The 15,013-nt window shown below is 42.6% G+C and overlaps 1 pseudogene across 1 annotated transcript; it reads left to right on the top strand.

Moving 5' to 3' along the window:
* Positions 1-3,500: 3,500 nt before the first annotated feature.
* On the top strand, positions 3,501-7,545 carry LOC309834101 (small ribosomal subunit protein uS10-like; annotated as a pseudogene). Its single transcript has 2 exons — positions 3,501-3,520; positions 6,991-7,545. The product of its transcript is annotated as a small ribosomal subunit protein uS10-like (transcript).
* The last annotated feature ends 7,468 nt before the right edge of the window (positions 7,546-15,013 follow it).

The raw sequence follows: 15,013 nt of genomic DNA, 5'->3' as shown, positions 1-15,013 counted from the left end.
GAGTATTTTGTATAGTACAGTTTTGTGGAATGTCCCTCAGTTGGGGTTTATCTGAGGTTTTCTCATGAGTAGTCAGAGGTTATGTGTTTGGGGGAAGAATGCCACAGAGGTGTTACACATTGAATCATATCAGGGGTACAAGATATCAACATGATTTATTACTTGGATCATTTGTATAAGGTGGTGTCTGCCAGGTTTTCCCACTGTGAAGTTGCTACATTTCCATTTTCATACTCTATTCATTTGAGTCACTCTATCCAGCCCACACTCAAGGGGAGGAAAGTTAAGTATCACCTCCTGAATGATGAAGTATAAAAGAAACTGTGGACAGATGTTAAAACCATCAGGGCTTCCCTGGTGGCACAGTGGTTAAGAATCCGCCTGCCAATGCAGGGGACAAGGGTTCGAGCCCTGGTCCGGGAAGATCCCACATGCCACGGAGCAACTAAGCCCGTGCACCACGACTACTGGGACTGCGCTCTAGAGCCCGTGAGCCACAGCTACTGGCCCGTGTGGCACAACTACTGAAGCCCGCGTGCCTAGAGCCCGTGCTCTGCAACAAGAGAAGCCACTGCAATGAGAAGCCTGTGCACTGCAACAAAGAGTAGCCCCGCTGGCGGCAACTAGAGAAAGCCCGTGCAGCAACAAAGACCTAACGCAGACAAAAAATAAATTAATAAATTAATTAATTTAAAACATCAGAGTTGGGGGTTTTTGTTTGCTTTTTTTTTTTTTTTTTTTTTTGGTCGGGGGTGGCCATGCCATGTGGCTTTCGGGATCTTAGTTCCCTGACAAGGGCCCAAACCAGCAGTGAAATCACCTAGTCCTAACCACAGGACCACCAGGGAGTTCCCTGAAAGCATCAGAATTTTAATAGATATTCTGGGGGAGATACTTTGAGGTTATGTAAACATTCTGTTTTTCCTTAAAACTTTGCAATGTGGGAGATTTTGAGGAAAAACGGAGAAAGTCATTTTAGAGTGGGAAAGTGAACTTTCCCGGAAAACTTGATAGTATTTGCCAGGCAGTGTGCAGTGTCCATTTGAGGTTCATGATCACCAACTCAAAGTGAAATCTATCAACTACTTTGTGTGATTTCCTCCAGCAATGACCAGCTGCTTGGGTGCAGGCTCTGGGAAGGTAGGAAGTTGGGTTCAAAGAGAATGGGATATGACAGAAGAGAGAAGGACAAGATTGTTAGGGAAGATGTTTGCAGAAGTGCGATGAAAATGCTGGGCCATGGGACCTGAGCAGGGTTTGGAAGTGAAGACGAGAGGAGAGAAAAGCAGCTACCAGACAAAGTTGAAGGGCTGTGACAATGGGAGCTCTTGAGTAAGTGATGTGGAAGGACAGGAGGTGATAGGAGGGACTTCAAAGGAGCTGGATGTTTAGAAGGAGGAGAGGAAAGAAAGAATTTGGGAATGGCAAGCAGCACACCTACTATACCCGCTGGCCCTTAGGTGCCTGGGACATGAGTACCTCCTACTGAGAGGGCTGCTCGGGAGATGGGATAATCAGGGACCACCAGTTTCACTTACTGCCAGGAGATGGAGGGAATGTTCAAAGAAGAGGAGGTTACCAGGATGTTTGATGGGGACGGATCTGGAGTTGCAAAGGGAACAGTGGAAGAGTTCAGGGAGGGCAGGGAAGGGTTGGATCAGATTAAGTGATGAACTCAGGGATTCTGGGATGAGTGTCCGGTGTTGATGCTGGGTCTCCTAGAGGGCTTGTTTTCCTGGCAGTGACTGAGTCAAATGAGATATAAAGCATGACAGGATTAACCTGACAGGCTCTTGGAGGGAGATGGGAAATCAGCCCAGAGATGTGTGGATTTTGGATACTTAGTAGGAAGGTCCAGGAGCTTCAGGATGACTGCCCACGCCCGCAGAGTGTAGTGGTGGTGACAGTCTTATGGGGAGGGGTGGCTGTGGTCTCTTGGAGAGTATGGTAACATAGGGGCTATGGAGTGACCAGTCTTAGCTCATAACCACCTGAATGATTGAGTCATGATCATTAACAAATATTGGGCATTTACTTTGTGTATGAGTAAATTCAACAGTGTAAAAAGAATACAGTGTTCTTAAAGACAGCTGAGAGAGGAATCAGTTGGTTCCAGAAATTGTATTCTGGCCTAGACAGAAGGAAATAAGAGTGTAACAAACAGAGATGGACCTTAACCTTTGCCTTATCCGTATCAGAGAGGGGTGGGGTCTTTATGATGGGTCATTTATGGTGTTGGCAACAGCCTTGATGAAACCTGAGAGCTTTTTTCAGTGTTTATGTTTAATGACATCTCTGAAGCAACCAAGTATACATACGCAATTCTGAGGAAGTTCCCTGTCCTGGTAACTAGACAGGGCCCAACAAGATAGTGGCCCCGGGTTCTCATGTTGCTGGTTGAGAATGAATGCATTGGCAGTTTACAAAGCATGATAAGGAAGCAACAGAGGATAAAAATGCACACTTAGATTGCTTTCCTTTCTGGAATTATCTGTATGTCCCAATAGGGACTCCTGAGATGTCCCTAGAAAACCAAGATGTGTGATGAGAATGAACTAAATGTCACAAACTTAATTTCATTGGTACTCCTACTCGGGATGAGTGAATTACCAAGTGTCACAGTCCAGCTGAACCACATACAACACACATCACTGCATATAGTACTGACTCAGAAGGTACTCGGTTTGATAATGTTCCAGGGAGTCTGGGCTGTCCCCTGTCCTAGTGCTAAGGATCAGCAGTCACTGAGGACCGAGTAAGAGGGAGAATGATTGCCTTGAACTGGTAGAAGGAAGTGAGAGGAGGAAATAAATAATGTGGAGAGAGGAGAGGGGAGGGAGGGCATGTCATCTCTTTGTTGGTTCCCTGTTTGTAAAAAAAAAAAAAAGAAGGGGAACTGCCAGGAGTTTGTAGGGAAGTCTTGTGATAAAGTAATGACCACATTATCATTTCCACAAAGGATTTGTTAGGTGAACAAGCAGCAGGTTATAATAGGGGTGGTGTGATGATGGTGATGATACAAAGTCCTGTAGAGAACAAATCTACAGTTAGCATTTTCCCCTGTGGTCAGCTGCTGACAGAACTTGCTGGAATACAGCTAGGGGCTAATGCGTGGTGAGTTGAGTCACTTACACAGTTGGAGGACTGTTAGGGACCAATTTTTATCTCCTCTTTGGTCAAAAAGACAGCCCAGAAAAAATAGCATGCGGGTCTAAATGCTGCCAATAGTTCAAAGAATATCTCAGACTGATGAAGGGTTAGTAAGCCATGTGAACATGGAGGACATCACACTCTGCTTCTATCCTTAGGTCCAAAGGGCTTTGTAGGAGAAAGCTGCAGGCGTGTTGAATGGAGATCGCTAACCAGTGGAATTTCACAAGTATAGATAAGGACACAGCTGTAGCTCAGCTTATATGCCATCCAAGCTAGTTCACCCCGTAGAAATAGGTCCATCTGAAAGCATAGGTAAATTCATTTGGAGGCATAAAGTGGGGGCAAAAATGCGAAAGCTGGCCAATGAGTAAGTCTTAAGGGGATCCAAAATTACCTAATGATATTTCAGAACCAATTGGAGGGGAGGGGAGGGGAGATTAAAATGATTCAGAACCAATTGGAGGGGAGATTAAAATGATTCTGTTTTAATCAACAATCAAACTGTGGGTCTCCATTCTGCTTCTGTGGAGATCCTGTTTCAGTAAGACAGAATTCTTAGGGTTCTCAGTCGATGAGTTTCCAGCTTCAGTGGTGAGACATATACCCACACCGATAACTCCAGTGTGTAGAATTAATAGGATCTGGATTGGTCTGGCTACTACCCAGTTCTAGATCATTGTAAATGTTAATGAAACAGGCTGTTTTCGCTTTTTCAGCTTATTTTTTTGGATTCTTCTTACCCTCAAAAGTTTTCAGAGCCTTATTTGGCTCCTGGTCAGAAATCTTCCTTAGTGGTTTGTTAATTCAGCTGACCATTTAGAAAGGAAGAGAAGAGAAAATGAACATTCGGTACACACTCAAAAGATGCGTTCTTCACATTATCTTATTTAATCTTCACAGAGACTGTATCACTTATTTCCATTTTACAAGTGAGAGAACTGGTTAAACAAAGTTAAGTAATGCCCAAAATCTCCTTAATGAATGGTGACGCTACGGCTGGCTTGACCCTAGGTCTGTGACACCAAAACCTATACTCTTTCCCCACGTCAGGTAGCTTCAGTGCTATCAACCCCAAAGCTTATGTCTTGGTTGTCAAAACTTAGAGAAATAAACATTTGTGTATCAGATAAGCTCGGGCACTTAATAACTTTGGATTAATTCCCAAAGGAGCTTGTAGTCAGGTGTTCATCTTTACAGGGGGCCTTCATTCTTTAAAATAGGATGTCATACTTTCTAACTGAGAGGCTATACAATATTTTGTACTTTCCTTATTCTTGTAAAAACGCCCATAAGAATGAACATAATAAAGCAGCCAAGCCCTTACAACCATTGGAACCCTCCCTGTCTGCTTCCTGCTGGGGGTTGGTAGAGGAGAGACGACCCTGTTTGTTAGCCATGGTCTTTCCGCTGACTTTGGGAGGCTGCCGACTTCTGACTCCTACCCCACCCTAGCAGGAAACTTATAGAAAAAAAAAATTGGAATTATATACGTGGAGGCACTTGAGCATAGGTATGTTGCACAAGGGCATGTATGTTTATGTACGCATGGCTGAGAATTCAGAAGCTATATTGGTTGTGGGTCAAGGGCCACACCACATCGACCCATCTCCCCATGACTCTTGAGGGCTTGAGTTAATAAAGCCCCCTGGTTCCCTCCTAAATTGTTTCTCCTCTGCTCTCCTGCTTTGGTTCTCTTTGCAATTGCAATGAAATCAGCACTTATTTCTGAAAGTAGAACAGCCTGCAAAGAGCACTGACCCAGCTTCTAGTCACCACTCAGACAATGCTCTGAGTGTACCCTTGGACCAGTCATTTGTGCCTCTTGGTCAGATGGGAATTCACTCTAATACTTGGTTCATACCCAGCAGCGCTGTGTTACTTTGCCAAGGCTCTATGCTATAGCTCCATTCGGGAGATGCACTTTGGCCCAGTTAGGCATTCCCGGCCCCACCCCACAGGTGCCCAGCCCAGTGGACTCCTGCTCTATGCTCCACCCCTCCTCTGTCACAGACGTGGTTGGGGTACTCCATGTAATCTGCACCCCAAAGTTGGATGTTAGGTTCTCTGACTCTTTCCCTGGACACAATCCTAGGCCCAAGCTCCCTGCTAGGAAACTATTAAAGACAATGTGCTAGTGAGTGACATCTCCAAGGTTAGATATTTACATTTTAATTCAGGCCTTCTGGAGACAATTGTTATCCAAAAGAGGCAAGTGATGATAGGAATCTTAGGCATAGAAGCATGTCTTTGAGGGAGGTGTTTGAGGTAGCACGGTTTTTCCGTACCTGTCAAATCGCTGCCCTCAAGCACAGGGCTGGCTTGGCATTAAATTGTAACTTGTTTACTTAATACATATATACTAAGTACTTAAATTATTTAAGTTATACAACACTGTACTAAGCTTTAATGGCATCCAAGGAGTAATTAATGGCGTCTAGGAAGAAAAAGAAAAAGAGCCTGTTCGCAAGAACTTCCAGCCCAGCTGGGAGAGATCAGACACACGTGAAGTTAAAAACTAAAGAGCTGCATATTAACACCAGACAATAATACTAGCATACAACATTAAGCTTTCCAGAAGAAAGATACATTGCGGTACCCAAATCCATCATGAGACTGAGGTCTGGGGAGTTCATGAACTAATTTCCAGAAGAATCTTTCAGGAGAACTTAATTGCTTTTCTTTCAGGGCTCCAAAGTTCAGTCTGGATACTGACCTTCTCCTTAACAGCAAAGAGAATGATTCTTATTTGAACACATTCATGGCAGACCAATGGGTAAGCATTTCAGCTGAGAGAGCATTTTGGTTAATAATTAAGTACCATATTATTATATTTTAATTTCTCATGCAAGTCCAGTTTTAAGAAATTGTAACAATTTAGACCTTAAGCTACAATATTTCAATAATTTGTGAAATCATTGATTGGATATATGCATTAGCCCACTGAATGCAGATGTCAACCCTAAAGTTTATGTCTAAGTCATGAAGACTAACAGAAATGTTTATTTGTGGGAATTCCCTGGTGGCGCAGTGGTTAAGACTCTGTGCTCCCAGTGCAGAGGGCCCAGGTTCGATCCCTGGTCAGGGAACTAGATCCCACATGCGTGCCGCCACTAAGAGTTTGCATGCCACAGCTCAGATTTTGCATGCTACAACTAAGGAGCCCGCCAACCGCAACCAAGGAGCACACGTGCCACAACTAAGGAGCACTCCTGCTGCAACTAAGACCCAGCACAACCAAATAAATAAAATAAATATTTTTAAAAAAAGAAATGTTTATTTGTGTATCAGATAAACTTTGGCACTTACTAACTTCCGGCTGATTCCAAAAGAAGCTTGTAATTGAATGCTCATCTTTACAGGGGACCTTCCTTCTTTGAAATGGGTGTTAAGTGTTACCATTACTGCCTCCATTTTATAAATGCATGCAGGGCAGTCAGGTAGCTTCCCAAGAGTAGAGAGAGCGGTAGAGCATAGCAGAGCCAGGCTGGAACCCAGGGAACTACACCACTTCCCCATGAGCTAGCTCTGCCCAAGATAGATGACTGGCTGGCAGAAGCACAGTTTCCTAACTGATGCTGCTAACTTATGCATCTCCAGTAGATGGGAAGACTAGAGGTGAAGGTGGCATCAGCCGCCTGCTGGGCAGTCAGCTTTACTTGATGGATCTCACCTCCACATGGACTTCAGCTTCCCCTCAAACCTATGTGGGTCAAAAAAACCCCCCAAAAACAAAAAACAAAACTGGCTCTTTGAGGAAGACACGATCGCCCGTCGCTGCTGCAACGGAGACCCGGACTGCCCGCTTCTCTGACTCACCGCTGTTCGCTCTCGCGGAAGGAGTTGGTCACGAAGCCTCGCCACAGCCTTGGCTTTTAAAGATACCAGAAAGACTCCGGTGGAGCCAGAGGTGGAAAATTCACCGAATTAAAATTATTCTAACCAGCTGCAACGTGAAGTCTTTGGAGAAGGTCTGTGCTAACCTGATCAGAGGTGCAAGGAAAAACAATCTCAAAGTGAAAGGACCCGTTCGGATGCCTACCAAGACTCTGAGAATAACTACAAGGAAAACTCCTTGTGGTAAAGGTTCTAAGACTTGGGATCGTTTTCAGTTGAAGATCCACAAGCGACTCATTAACTTGCACAGTCCTTCTGAGATTGACAAGCAGATTACTTCCATCAGTATTGAGCCAGGAGTCGAGGCTGAAGTCACCATTGCAGATGCTTAAACCAACCTTTTTAATATATTGATAATCAGATGTTAAAAAAAACTCCAAACTGATTTATAATTATGAAAATAACACACGCTTGGAGGAATATATAAAAGCATAAAGAAGAAAATCATTAAAAAAGAAGAAAATCATTAAAAAAGAAGAAAACCATAATCACTCATAAATCCACATATACTTACTTTTTCTCTAGAATATCTGCTTGTATTCATATTTAGAATGCTATAGAACATGTAATTTAAAAAATTAGATCACATGGTATATAGTGTTTTTTTTTTTTATTTAGTCTTCGTTGTGGTGTGCAGGCTTCTCATTGCAGTGGCTTCTCTTGTTGGTGGAGCACGGGCTCTAGGTGCGTCGGCTTCAGTAGTTGTGGCACGCAGGCTCAGTAGTTGTGGCTCACGGGCTCTATAGAGCACAGGCTCAGTAGTTGTGGTGCACGGATTTAGTTGCTCCGTGGCATGTGGTATCTTCCTGGACAAGGGCTCAAACCTGTGTCCCCTGCATTGGGAGGCAGATTCTTAACCACTGCAACACCAGGGAAGCCCTGGTATATAGTTTTATACACTGAATATTTAACATTATATCATAAATATTTTCCATGCCATTAATTATTCTTCAAAGACATGATTTTAAAAAATTATTGCATAATCTTCCATTGTATGAATATGCTATAATTAAGCAATAACTTCCTTATTCCTAGACATTTAGGTTGCTTCTTTTTTTTTTTTCAGTATGAGATGGCAAGACAAATATATTTGCATATAAACCTTTACAAATATTTCTCTTTTCTTCATAGGATGGATTCTTGAAATGGAATTAGTGAGTAAGAGGGTGAGAGCATTTTTAGCCCCTTGATACTTATTTACAAATTGCTTTTCTGAAAGTTATTCTATTTAAGCTTCTTCCTGCTGGGCATGAGTGTGTGATTCATTGGACCCTCATTTTCATTGACTATTACCATCTTTTTTTTTTTAATATATATACTATTTTTTTAAATAAATTTGTTTATTTATTTTTGGCTGCGCTGGGTCTTCGTTGCTGCGTGCAGGCTTTCTCTAGTAGCGGTAAGCGGGGGCTACTCTTCGTTGTGGTGCGCGGGCATCTCATTGCGGTGGCTTATTGCGGAGCACGGGCTCTAGGTGTGCGGGCTTCAGTAGTTGTGGCACACAGGCTCAGTAGTTGTGGCTCGCAGGCTCTAGAGCACAGGCTCAGTAGTTGTGGCGCATGGGCTTAGTTGTTCTGCGGCATGTGGTATCTTCCTGGACCAGGGCTCGAACCAATGTCGCCTGCATTGAGGCTGATTCTTAACCACTGTGCCACCAGGGAAGTCTGACTATTACCATCTTTTAAATTTTTGCCAATTTGATAGGCAAAAAAATAGTACCTAATCACTGTTTTAATTTGTATTTTTTGATAACAAATGATGTTAATTTATTAACTATTACACTTTCTTTTTTTTATACTATGTGTAGGTGTACTTTGTATATTTTCTGTTGAAATCTTAGTGGTTTTTAAAATAAATTTTTATAAGCACTGGGTGAAGGAGGGGGAATTGGATGCAGGTGGTCAAAAGGTACAAAATTCCAGTTATGAAACTGAGCAGTACCCTGTAGGGTCTTCCTGGGGAGGGACCACCCCCCGTATCCCCTACCTCTTGTTTGTAGAAGAGCTTTAGCCTCCTAGGCTTTCCCCAAATTCCAAACAGCAGATTTAATCAGAGACATGAGAAAATGCAGAAACAAAGGAAAACAGTTAAGTGAGACAAAATAGTAATAGTGTAGCCATAAAACAAAGTCAGTGACTTTTAGTTCCTCCTCAGGGGCTACAGATAATTTTCTGAGACATATCATTGAGTTGTTTTGCAGATACTAAAACCCCCACCAGGTGGAAGAAATTAACTGCATGCTAACCACCAGCACGTAGACCCTAGACAAATTGGAGCCAGAACCTTGATGATTGAGATTACTGAAACATAACCCTGTTACTTCACCATCAACCAGTCAGAGAACTGTGCACAAGCTGATCACATACACCTCAACCCTCTCCCTCATACTGTCTTTATTTTTCTTTTTTTATAAATTTATTTATTTATTTATTTATGGCTGCATTGGGTCTTTGCTGCTATGCATGGGCTTTCTCTAGTTGCAGAGAGTGGGGGCTACTCTTCATTGAGTTGCACGGCCTTCTCATTGTGGTGGCTTTTCTTGTTGCGGAGCACAGGCTCTAGGTCTGCGAGCTTCAGTAGTTGTGGCACACGGGCTCAGTAGTTGTGGGTTGTGGGCTCTAGAGCGCAGGCTCAGTAGTTGTGGCGCATGGGTTTAGTTGCTCCGTGGCATATGGGATCTTCCTGGACCAGGGCTTGAAACTGTGTCCCCTGCATTGGCGGGTGATCCTTCACCAATGCACCACCAGGGAAGTCCTCTCATACTGTCTTTAAAAACCCTTCCATAAAAGCCACTGGGAAGTTTGGGTCTCCTGAGCATAAGCTACCTGTTCTCCTTGCTTGGCACCCTGCAATAAACGCTGTACTTTCCTTTACCACAACCTGGTGTCAGTAGATTGGCTCTACTGTGCATCAGGTGAGCAGACCCAAGCTGGGTAACAGTTATAAGATAAATAAGTACTAGGTATATAATTACAACATGATTAATATAATTAATACTGCTCTATGTTATATATGAAAGTTAAGAGAGTAAATCCTAAGATTTCTCATCACAAGGAAAATATTTTTTCTTTTATTTTGTATCATATAAAGTGATGGATGGTCACTAAACTTATTGTGGTAATCATTTAATGATATATGTAAGTCAAATCATGCTTATACCTTAAACTTATACAGTGCTGTATGTCAATTACATCTCAATAAACCGGGAAGAAAAAAATTTGTAAGCACTTAGGTGAAAACTCTTTGTCATATTTATAGACAAGTGTTCTTCCCAGTTTATTGTTTGACTTGTAATTTATGATTTTTTTATTTACAGAAGATTTATATTTTCATGTGATCACATCTATCAGCCATTTCAGGTTTTTTTTCTTCTATTACTGTTATGCTTCGAAAGAGATTTCCTATTCAGAAAACAAATAACTATTTGATAAATTTTTCTCCTAGTTTTTAAAAATGATTTTATTAAAAAAATAATAATAAAAAAATAAAAATGATTTTATTATTTGCAGTAATTCTTTAACTCATATGAACTTAATCTTGGGGCATGGCATGAGGTCAAGACCTTAAATTAATATATTTTTAAAATAACATATATTTCCAATATCATTAAATGAATTACCCATTTCATTCCAAGAGACTCATGATGCTTGTCTTATTAGTAAGTTCTGGTCTTAGTCTAATGGCATTTTACTAATTTCCATTCACTTGAATATAACTCTACATTCCTTTTGCATTTTTATTTATATACTAGCTATTTTTATCCAATAGTAAAATTCTTGACTGAAGAGGTTTTCTTTTCACATAATCATCTGTCTTTCCAATCAACGTTTACTGGATTCACCACAGTGCTGGGCACTGGGGATCTTAAGATGGACAAGACATGGTCAACCTGCTCAAAGACTTCATAGTCAGGATGAAGGCAGGTCAAGATGACTACAGTAGAAGGTAAGTAGTGTGGTTTACAAATGTGAAGGTGCTATGAGAGCACAGTGAAGGCTTTACAAAGGAGAGGGTGCTCAAATTGTCCTGAAGATGAACAGGAATTTGTCAGGTCAGCAAGTGGGGAAAGGGCGTTCGGAACAGAAGGAACAGCTCTACAAAGGTCTAAAGATGGGGAAACTGTGTGACAAATTTGGGAAGCTAATAGTAGTTTAGCTTCCCAAACTGAGTAAAAGGTGCATACAGGGAGATGATGAGAGATGGATGAAGTAAAGGCCAGATGTTAAGGGAGTTTGATTTTATCTAAGTGATGACTAATCCTGAGAGTGGTGAGGTCAGATGCGTGGAAAAATCCCTTTGGTAGTGCTACAGAGGATAGATTGGAGGGGCAGAGGACTAAGGCAGGGAGACCATAAAAAAGGGTAGAGCAAACAAGGGCTTGAACTGATACTGACGGGGAGAAAGTCCCAGAGAAGAGGGTACAGACCTATGAGGTGCCTGGGAGATAGAGTCAACAGGATGTAGGAGATAAGAACAAGACAGCAGTTTAGGATGAGTCTAGTTTTCTAGACTTGGTGACAAGGGAAATGGCTGTGTCATTTACAGAATCAAGGAGTGAAGGGGAGGGAGCAGGTTTGGAGGTGGGTTCTAAGAAGAGGATGAGTTCATATTTGAGTCTGAGTTGTTTGTTGTACATCGAGGTACAGCTATTTAGAGCACTGTTCTAAATACACGTTTGGAGCTAAGAAGAAAGTTTTCGGATGGATATATGGATAGATATTAGAGTCATCAATACCTAAGGTCATAATTGAAATTGTAAGTTTGTATGAATTAATCAGCCAGGAAGAGAAGAAAAGAAAGATGAGACTGGATCTCTAGGAACATCAATTTGAGGGACAGATGGAAGAACCAGAGTTCTTAAAAGATTACTGAGGGCTTCCTTGGTGGCGTAGTGGTTAAGAATCTGCCTGCCATGCAGGGGACACGGGTTCAAGCCCTGGTCCGGGAAGATCCCACATGCCGCAGAGCAACTAAGCCCGTGTGCCACAACTACTGAGCCTGCGCTCTAGAGCCTGTGAGCCACAACTACTGAAGCCTGTGTGCCTAGACCCCATGCTCTGCAACAAGAGAATCCACAGCAATGAGAAAAGCCTGCACACCACAACGAAGAGTAACCCCCACTCGCTGCAACTAGAGAAAGCCTGTGTGCAGCAATGAAGACGGAACAGAGCCAAAAAAAAAAAAAAGAAAGAAACTCCATTAAAAAAAAAAAAAAGATTATTGAGAAGAAACAATCAGAGGATTAAAGTACCAGAACAGGGAGTTCCCTGGCAGTCCAGTGGTTGGGACTCTGTGCTTTCACTGCCGAGTGTGTGGGTTCAATCCTCGTCAGGCACGGCAAAAAACATTAAAAATAAATAAATAAATAAAGTACCAGAAGAGAGTGGTGTTGTAGAAACTTGGGCAGAGAAGTTTTCGAAAGGGAGGAACAGTTGAAAGAAACTAATGGGCAAGAGTTCAAGCTAAAACAAGAACTAAAATTGTCCATCGTGTTTGGCCACCCCCAGAGGTTGCGGTGATCTTAGCAAGAGAAGTTTCACTGGAGTGTTGGAGGCAGAACGTAGAGGAGGTGGAAATGAATGGGAGAGGAAGGGCGGTGGCAGCGAGTACAGCCTTTCCCTGACCTTGGAGTGAAAACTGGAGGAAGATACACTTTAGGTCTACAGACATTTATTTGAGAGCCTACTATGCATCTATCATCAGGCTACAAACACCGGGAGGGGAGGAAGGGAGAGAGTGATGGGCACAGTCGTTGCCATTGAAAAGTGCTCATGCTAGTGAAAGAGACAATAATTATACACTTTTATAAAGGCTGGGGTAGAGGGAGAAATAGGGTAATGGAGACCTCCAAGGAGGAACAGAGAAGAGGTTGAAGGTGTGTGGGAGTGCTTGGTGTGAGACGAAGGTCCCTTAGTGAAGGGACCCGGCATCAAGCTGTATCCTGGTCTCCTCTAGCCACCCCTTCCTATATCCACTCATGTACCCGTTAGACTCTTTCTGTACACAACAACCAGAGTAATCTTACAAAACACAAATCTGATTGCCCCACCGCCATTCCATTGGCCTTCCATTGCTCTAAGAATGAAATCCGAATTCCTAAGTGCCTCGTGGTTTGGTCCTGCCTGCCTGTCCAGCCTCGTGGAGCCCCTGTCATTCTAGTCTTCTCTCTGCTCCTCCCTTGCACGCTGTGCTCTCCCTTGGCCCTCCCCAATTCTGCAGGGCTTTGCCAGTGCTCTGTTCCCTGTCCAAAACGTCCTGGCTCCTCAGTTTTGTCTAATTAATACCTACTTATCCTTCAGACATCAGCACAATCATGGTTTCCTCAAAGGAACCCTGACTGATCCTACCAAATAGGTCAGATCCTCCTAGAGTCCTAAGTAGCTCTCCTTTATTGTACTTTTTACAGATGTAGTTCTGTACTGGGGGATTATTTGAATAACGTCCATCTCTCACAGCAGACCATGGGTTCTGTGATGCAAGGACCAGCAGTTAGTGCAGTGCATTATTTATGTAGACAATAAATATGTGATGAATGAACGAGGGTCCTCATAAGAAATACACACGGAAAGGTATGTGGCTAGCAAGGGAATCCAGTGTTATAAGTGAGACTTTGGCCTCGAAATTCAGGTTCTAGGAAGATCCAGTAAGCAAAGACAGAAAAGATGAAGCACTACTTTTGCTTGGGGTCAGGGTAACCTCAAGTCAAGAATCAAAACAGGCCTGTCTTTCCTCCTTCCCTGCTAATTTCTTACCTAAATCTTGGCTCATCCCACTCCAAGAGAGGAAAGGTCCGTGATTCAAGAGTGTGATAACCCCAGCAACAACCGTGGTGTTTGCTCTCAGGTCAAGAGTGATATTTTTTCAAGATAGGCGAAATTTGAGCATATTTGGCGGCTGAGGGGGAGGAGTGGAGGAAGAAGGGGAAGATATAGGAAAGAGTGGTGGTTAATGCAGCTACTGCAGAGTATCCATAACTGCCTTATCCACATCTGGCCTTGCTGGACACTGCTGGAGGAAAACCACATCCCAGAACAGTTTGGTGCAAATGGCTGGATGCACACAGGGTTGGTGGTTTATAGACCTGATGTTCCAAATGGACAGGAGTGAAGATATTGTCAAAGTAAAATTTTGGGGACTTCCCTGGTGGTCCAGTGGCTAAGACTCCATGCTCCCGATGCAGGGGACCCAGTTTTGATCCCTGGTCAGGGAACTAGATCCCACATGCCGCAATTAAGAGTTCACATGCCACAACTGAAGATCCCACACGCTGCAACGAAGATTCCGTGTGCCGCAACTGAGACCTGGGGCAGCCAAATAAATAAATTTTTTTTTTAAAAGTAAAATGTTAAAAATTTAAAAACATGATTCTGACACAAATATGAAACAAACATGTGTCAAAGGTTCATCAATTAATGAATGAACCAGTGAGATGGTAAAGATTGTTCTAAGAACACTGAGAAACTGGGTATTTATAAACAAACGAACAAACAAAATGCTAGAATATGTTTGCTAAGTTAGATACAAAAGTGGTTGATGGCCAACAGGGCAACAAACCCATAGTTTATCTTTCCCACTGGACAGAAATCATTTGCATCTCTATTGGACAACAATCTAAGTTAAGTGTAACTTCACTTAAGTGTAAGTTAACGTGTAACTTCACAGTGCCTGGGATGTAATCAATAGTAAATAGCAAAGTCAATCTTGGATTTTTTCTTCTAGATAACTAAATAATCATGGGTAAGCCTGTTAAACCATGCTTAACATGGAAAGGACATGTAGTCATCCTCTTGCCTAGTTTCCAAGTTTGGAAATTGTTTTTTAACGGCATTGAAGCTGCTGGCAAGAAAGTCATTCAGGCGGTCTTCTATGAGATGCAGACTGGAGAAGAGATAAAGGGAAGCCAGAAGAAGGCTATAGACTGAGAAAAAAAGGAGCAGTCAAGGGCAGACAGTCTAGATCGGGTCCA

The sequence above is a fragment of the Grampus griseus genome (genome assembly GCF_964374135.1).
Source record: "Grampus griseus genome assembly, chromosome: 15".
In the NCBI taxonomy this organism is placed as follows: domain Eukaryota; kingdom Metazoa; phylum Chordata; class Mammalia; order Artiodactyla; family Delphinidae; genus Grampus; species Grampus griseus.
The sequence above is the reverse complement of the archived record's forward strand: the minus strand, read 5'-3'. Positions and strand labels throughout refer to the sequence as shown.